Source organism: Peromyscus maniculatus, chromosome 22 (assembly GCF_049852395.1).
Source record: "Peromyscus maniculatus bairdii isolate BWxNUB_F1_BW_parent chromosome 22, HU_Pman_BW_mat_3.1, whole genome shotgun sequence".
In the NCBI taxonomy this organism is placed as follows: Eukaryota; Metazoa; Chordata; class Mammalia; order Rodentia; family Cricetidae; genus Peromyscus; species Peromyscus maniculatus.
The window spans coordinates 42,141,576-42,149,945 of NC_134873.1; positions in this window are offsets into that span (position 1 = coordinate 42,141,576).

The window sequence follows — 8,370 nt, forward strand, 5'->3', positions numbered from 1 at the left end:
TCCTAACCCTGGAGTTGCGTGTGAAAGAAGCCCTGCTTTGCCCACTGTGGATTTAAACTTTTATCCTTTCACTTAAGAATGACAAAGATTCTTAAGCTAAGCATCTTTTAAGGCCCAATGCAAATGTACCTCAACTGTGATTTCCTCACCGCCGATGTCCTTGGCAAATGCCTAAAGCATCAGGAGATCCCTCCACCTGCCAAGTACCGCTCCAAATCTCATCACGTGCATGCTTGTTTAATTCTACCCATGCTCCCTGCGCCCTTCACCAATGCCTGTGAGCACAGAATTCTCTCTGCTCAGAGCAGCAGACATCTTGCTGTGTCTTACTTGAGGCTCAAGAACTTCATTCCCCAGATGGTGCCTGTATTGACAGCTGTTCGCTCTGGACTTCAAACTGTCTCCAGAAACTTCCTGCAGAGACAGAGATCTACCTCCTGGGCTCATTGTCCGGGGCAGTTATAGTCCGTGACTAGTCATTGGAAGCACAGAAGAAGCACCCAGCCCCCTTGCCTCCTCATGGAAGGCTCTACCAAGCCTCTTAACTTCCCATGGGGCCAAGCTGAGGCATTGTGACTGCATTGTGACTGCCCCTCTCCCTCTTTGTTTCCAAGGCCAAGACCCAGACACACTTTCTAGGAAAATTCCCAAGACTCCAGCTCAGAATCTACTTCCAGGCAGCCCAGCCTGTCTAAAGTGTCTAGTAAATAGGAGATGCTCGATAAATACATGTTTGCATAATTGAAAAGCCAACTGCTTGGTAGCGAAGCCACTCTAAGACAACCTCGTGGGAATTAGTTAGCTGACTATGCAAATAGGTACAAGGACTTTGCCAGAACCTAAGTGCTACATGACATCAGATTCTTCTTGGAAGGTTGCTGTGAACTAGCAGGAGAGTCTTGAGTCGTGGAGCACATGGGAGAGAAAATGAGAAGAGTCTGAGAGTTTTGCTTGGGGCAGCCCCTGACAACTCCGGGTGGCTCTCAGTGACTGATACAAAGAGCCACGGGACTCATATTCTGCGCAAAATGGGAATCTTTTCTTTTCAGCTATCTCAATGTCTAGTTTCTTTTCCTGGGAAAGCAAGACACCCCCCCACCCCCCCCAACCCCCCACCCCCCCGCTTCTGAAACATGAACAGAGAGGAAAAGGCCAGCAGGTGAGAGAGTCTGCATTTTTGAGGTACAACTCCAGTCTCAGCTTTACAAAAAAGCCTTATAGCACAGGAGGCTTTCCCGGGAGTGAAACTGACACTGTAACAATATTGTTCTTAAGCAGATGCCTAGAAACATTTCACACAGAGACAGATTTCTTGACCTTCAACAGAAAAGGACTGATGATGAAGGACAGAAATTTTTTTTAAAATGCTGACTTATGGAAAATATAAGATCAGTGGATCTTTTTGCCTAACCAGGGCAAACAAAGAAGACTGGATGGATGAGCACTGGAACATTTACAGCTGCTTTCAAAATCCAGATGACTCTGGGTTGGTAACAAATGCACAGGAGACAGCTATGGTGTGACTCTGAGATCCACCGGAGCTCGCACAGTCAATCCCGTCTTTCCTGGTTCACAACCTTAGCATGTTCATACTAGAGTTTCACCAATTCCTCAGTGAAGAGGAATCATGTTTAATGCCAGAGCCATGTGACAGGTTCAGTGTTGTGTATTCCACAAACAAGCAGCTACAGCACACAGCTAATAGGTTAGTGACTCATGCAGAGCTTATCCCATAGCCTCAATCTTTGGCCAAAGCCTTGAAAGAATTCTCTTCACTCCTTTTAAACAAATAGCTATCTGGCTACAATGAATCCCAACTGCTCTTGGTCACATGGACCCTTTTGGCAGAGTGAGCAGGAATCATCCTTCTGGAATACGCCTCATAAGTCTGTTCATGACTGACAGCATTGGACTATAGAGTCCTGGGTTCTTGAGGTTGGACGGCACCTTGAAAATCATCACTCCTATCCTTTTGAGGCTGTTGCTGGCTACCCAAGACCAGTGACTCTCTAATAATTAGAACATGTTGCCCTTGAAACATACACATCTATAGGAATCAGGGTCTTTGGAGAACTGCAAGACCCATGCGTCCTGGTGCAAACTATGGACTTTAGCAATGACCATCAGTCTACGTGAGCTCCCTGACTGTAGTAAACAGCCCCTCCCAGGTTGGAAGTTGACCATAGGAGAGGCTGAGGGCATGCAGAAAGAGGAGTTCTGTGGGAATTCTCTGTGAACCTAAAACTACTCTGAAAAAACTAATTTCACTAACTAAAACAAACACTGGAGCCTTCTCTGTGTAAGTAGAGGAAATAGTGGCCGGTGTGAGAGCTTAGAAGCCAGTGGTGTTGGGTCCATTGGTGCCTCTTCTCCATCTCAGAAAACAAAAGGAACAAGTCACCACTAAACACTGTCAGGGGTTGTTTCTATTGTGAGCTGGGGCTTGAGGCCTGAACAGTTCATTAATTACCTGTAAATGGATTCATCCGTACAACTGTAGCCCATCTGGAGAGTACTTGATTCCTACAGCCCCCCCCCCCCCGTCTGCACCCCACTTCAGTTCCTATTGAGAGCCTTCCTTCTACCGTGACCAAGCCCTGAGATCCTTATGTCCCAACATCTCCTTTTGCTGTTGGTCTCATTCGACCCATGTGTGGAAAAAAAAAATAACCAGGCTAACTTATTGTTGGAGGGAAAGGAGATAAGTCACGAGAAGGGGAAAGAGAATTTTTTTTCCCCTGCAGTTCAGGAAATGCAACTCTCTAGATAAGTTTTTAAAAAGCAAACTCTTCAGCTTTCCTCCAATGCAAAACTAAAATTTTCCTTGAAATTCAACACATCGTTCACGTATTCCAAGCCACAGCTCATTGCTTTCTCCAGACTAAAATTAGAAGAAAAGAAAAGGGCTGCTTTGCAATGCGGGAAAGATGGTCGGTTCCAGTCTCCCCCTTCCCCCTTCTCTGTGAACATTAATTAAACATGGATTAGTTAAAAAGTGAAATAAATCTTCCCGTGTCCTTCCTCTGCCTTCCTGCTGCGTGCAGTGGCTTCACACAGAGCTGTTCTGTTATGATAGTTTCTGGCCTTCCTCCAACTTCTTAAAAAATAATATTGAGAACACCGCAGTGTCTGCAGAACTTCTGTGTGTGTGTGTGTGTGTGTGTGTGTGTGTGTGTGTGTGTGTGTGTGTGTGTGTGTGTGTGTTGATTTCTTCAATCATGTACCAGTTTTGGACAGTACCTGTGAACAACTTTGGAAAGAATCTCACCAGAAACTTCCCACCCTGTGTCTAGTACATACTCCAGCTTTGGAGGAGGACATCAAAAAGGGCAATGAATCATTTGAAGATTCAGAATCTTGTACTGTTCGAGTGTCATTGAGCAAGTTTCTCTCAAGGTCACAAAGCCCATCACTAGAACATCTGCAGCCTGTCACCTGAGCACATTGCCGGGCCCTTCTTTGAACCAAGTCTGTAATATGCAGGTAATGAAGGCCACCAGGTTCTGATGAGAATGCCCTGAGACAATGCCTGTGACGGACCCACAGCAGATGAATAACATTTGTCCTCTCCTCCCTCCCCTCTTTAAGGTCCTGGGATCTTTACCTCATTTCCTCCTAATGTCACCTGCCAACAGCCTCCCACAGAAGGCAGGTAGGGAATGAACTTACTATGGTTATCACCCTTTAACTCTTTCAGTCCCACTCCAAAGTCCACAGTGAGCAACCCGTTTTCTGAACTCAGTAGCACCTACAAATTTAACACCTAATTGGCACATGACTGACTCGCTTGCTAAGGGTTCCGAGTGCCTTTATTTTGTCTGCCAATCAGGTGTAAGCCAGGGAAGGCTGGCTGGTGTTTCCTGTTGCCGATGTTTCCTGCCGGCCGTCTAGACTAATCGGCAGTGATCTACAGGTGTTTGGTGCTGGATAAACTTGCACAGACTCCGTGAGTGACAGCTCATAAGGCAGCAGGTAGAGACACTCCCAGCCTCGTGTGGCGGCTGTGTAGCCATTGCTGAGTGCTGGTGAACTGGGTCTCACAACAGAAGCAGTGTCTCTCACCTTCCTACTCCCAAGCATCTGCCCTCCGACGTGAGGCAGGCAAGCAGAAGGCGAAAGTGTGTCTGGTGGGAGGCGTTCACCTTCAACTTCTTTTCCTACTAGGGCCCCCCTATGCCCAAGAGACCATAGAGACTTCATGTAGCCTCGGCTTTTGTACCCATCCCTTGCTTCCAAACTATAGTGCAATCTGCTTCCCTGTGGAGTGAGTGTGTGTGTGTGTGTGTGTGTGTGTGTGTGTGTGTGTGTGTGTGTGTGTGTGTATGATGGAACAAGGCAAAATCATCAAGAAGAAAATGCTTTATCTTTGGTATCTGCAGGCCCAAGTTGAAAGCCCCTATTTGCCATGTCTTGAGTAACTAAACATCCATTTTCTCAGTCTGGAAGATGATGGTAATGTCATCAGAGACTTTGGTTGAGGATTATGTTTATTATTTAGTATTATTTTTATTTATTTTATTTTAAATAAGTTCATTATAAATAATTTATTGTTTACTATTAAGTTATTAATAATCATATGAGAGAAGTGGCAGTCATTAAGAGCACATACTGCTCTTGCAAAGTATCTGAGTTCAGTTCTCAACACTCATGTCAAGCAGCTCACAACAGTCTATATCCCTAGCTCCAGAGGCTCCGAAACCCTCTTCCAGCCTCCACAGGTACCTGCACAAGTGTGAGCACTCACATACACACAGGCATGCATGCATGTGAGTGAGTGTGCACCCCCACACACAAATAAAAAATAGCTCTCAAAAGTATTTGTTAAGTGCATACCATACACTTGGCTAAGTTCCTGATGTGCTTTTTATTCAAACCTTTAAATAATCCTCTAAGGCAAGTATTGTCATTATGTCCCCATGGTGCAAATGAAACCTTGAAGAGACAGCCTTCGATGAGATATGAGAAATAAATTGTTTGCCTGAGGTTATCATCCACTAAACATAGACTTGGGGTTAACAACAGGAAGACATTCCCATTGTTCATAGGTATATCTTCTCTTCCCAGCTCTAACAAAGACTTATCAAAGACACACACTGCTACTGCCTTTATACCTAGCAACATAAGCTTGAGAAAACACACACATACATACACACACACATAATCACACAAGGGGCAAAGAACAAATAAGGACTTCTTTACCCAAGGGCAAGTCATTAGAGAAATAATAAAAATTGAATGGAGAATATGATGTTATTTATATATGCAAAGCCAGAAGAATAATTTACTTTTCATAACTCCTTTCTAGACTTGTGATAGTTAATACTAAAAATAGCTAAGAGATTCAAGGTGTTGACCTTGTTCATGGCTTAAACTACCTGTTATCTATCTATTCATTAGCTGGTGAGCCTGGGCTCGCTGGTGGCCATACTCTGCCCTTTAACTGCAATGGAAAGATGAATGAATCTGTGTTGAGTGATGTAACCTTCATTGGCTAGAAGGATTTTCTTTTTTACCACATTAAAATGCTCCCAGGACTTGACCAGCTGATCCTCACGTGCTTCCATCAAGGTTATGACTGCTCAAAGATGACCTGAATCTTTGAGGTTATCAAAAATAACAGAAACTTGCTAGTTATTTACTAAAAAGTGGGGAATGATGCAAACAAAATCAGAGGAAGAAAAGAGCCTTCTTAACCCAATGTGAGCCCAAGAACTCTTCTCCCAAGTCAAAGACGAGATGTTCCCCAAAGCTCTGAGAAGTGGTTTCTTGTTTAAAATAGATCCAAATTTACCACCACACCTTTGGATGGAAATACATCATTCTCTAGAAGCATCATGTGGCCTTCTTCAAGTTTACAAACTATTACAATTCAGAAGTATATTCAAACCAAGTGGGGCCAACTCTTTTGAAAGCCCTGTGGACATAAAAAGCTTGTTAGGTGAAGCACAGTCACTGCCCAACAGACTGTATTTTCTACCCAACTCTTGAAGGCTTTTGTGGACACCAGAACATGGGATGAAGATCTGAGTCTTGAATCGTGTCCCAAATGGTCAGTACAAGCGAAGGGACAGCTCAGTCTCCAGACTTAAGCTGGGAGTAAAGAATGTGATATCAGAAACAAGCGGTGCTAAATGTGATTGGGAAGTTTCCAAGAGAGCGTGTGTGATAGGGAGAGGGTCAGGGGCCATCAGGAAGGCAAGGGGACACATTGACAGTGTGGCCTATGACCAGAAGTTTAGTGATCCATATGTTTAAACATATGGATAGGAGCTCAGGGGAAGCAGCATTGTTTAATAAACAATTCACACACAAGGGCATGGTTGAGGGCTAAGAAAGGAAAAGACCTTTGGGACGACCTACTGTCCTTGTTTATGCGTGACCTAGGAATGTCTTGGGACATAGGACTTTCAGTGCTAAAACCAGTAAAGTCCCAGGCAAACAGGAATGAGTGGGACATCCTACCAAACACAAAGGGGACAAGGCAGAAATAGAACAAGATAAATGACTGAGTCCTGGAAGGAGGTAGGAAGGTTAACCCTAGAAAGAAAGATTTTCATGCACCATTTTTCATTACACTGAGAATGACAGATGGGTTGATAAATTATAGAAACCATCTCAGTTGCTCCATTACCTTGGCTCAGGGACCAGTCTCTACCAGTGCATATTTCATGTTCATGGTCAGCTTATTCGAGTTGTCTAGAGCCTTCTGGTCACTGACTTTCAGCTCTCTGTCCTTCAACCAAATGTCAAGCTCTCCCTGTGCTGTCCCACAAATTTACAAAAATAAATGCTCCTAAAACCAGAGTCATTGACTGATCCCATTCTTCATATCAAAGCCTGGCTCCTGAATACTGCAGGTCCCCGAAGCTTAGGCCCTCAATTTTCAGATTCTGCCTCTTCATGGAGGTCTTCTGGAGCCTCCTCTTCTAAATGCATTTCTTGCCCTCCCAAGCAGGTAACAGTATCCATGGCTTCACGGAGCCCTTTTCTAAAAACCTTGAGTCTTCCCTGGTGACCACAAGCCTCACAGGAGGAAGCCCCCAGATCTGAGGCTTACACACCAGCTTCTCAAATGCCCCTCATCCTTTACCTCCCCCTACCATCAACATCCCCTTGGAGACACACCCTCAAACCTCTTTGATATTTCACCTCTACTAGCCTCTTTCATCCTGGGCCCACTATCACTGATGTTTCATGGGAGTTGAAGGAGACAGTTCCTTTTCTTCACGTTTAGGAATTCCACAAAGCTACCGAAAGAATTCTATCAAGAGTCAGAAGCAAACAGAAGGTCAGAAAGCAGAACCAGATGAGCAGGGTATAGCAGCTGGCTGTGTTAGCCGGTCACCATGTGACTCTGGGCAGAGAACTGAAGTACTCTAAGTTTCTTCTCAATGCAGTCATCACAGAGTTAGTGTCCCCCCCCCCCCAAAGCCACACGTTGAAACCTAACCCCCAAAGCTATAATATTACGAGGTGTGGCTTTGGGGAAAATAAGTCATGAGGGCAGAGCCCACATGAATGGAGTTTGTGCCCCTGTAAAAGGGACTTTAGAGATCTGCCTTCCCACTTCTACAAAGGAAGGACTATGAACCGGAAACAGGTCTTCGCCGGGCACCGGCCTTCAGAATGGTAAGAAATAAATTTGCATTGGATACAAGCCAGACAATCTTTGGTGTTTTGTTATAGCAACCCAAACATACTAAGACAACCATATAATGCCCACTGCAAACATTAGCCCAGAGGTTGGGTTAGAAGGGAAAACAAAGAAAGTTCATGAATTCTCAGGCACACCAAAGATCACAGTGAGTTGAAAAGACGTAACAGAACACGAACAATAAATATTTGTTGAACGCGTGAAAATTAGGATCAACGAACGAAAGAAGGAGAAGTTGCTCAGGTTGGTCAGGCCTATGATCAACCTGAAAACTGATCAATACTAACTATTCCAGGTCTGAAAACCAGACCCACCAGATACTAGTTTGGGAGCTCCTGGATGTAAAAATTTGAAAAGTCTTAAGGCATGAAGGCAGGCAAGGTGTTAGGATCTCAGGAGATGGATCACAATGAAGGAAAGTACCCTGTTGGCTAGAAACCTCTTCAATAAGGATGCTGGCCCAGGTGAATGGACATGATACGCTGTGTTAAAACCACATATTCAAGGACTGTTGGTACTAGAGGAGCTGTCCTGTCTGAAGATTTACATCCAAACATAAATGAGTCAACCAGGCAAATTTAAGCCATTCCTAAGGGCTGGACTTGTGATCAAATGGAGCTCATGTGTCCTTTTAGATAAAGACATTTTAAAATGAGTTATGAACAAGAACTTCTGCCAGTAAAACAAGATACATGTGAGAAACTGGCTAAGTGATC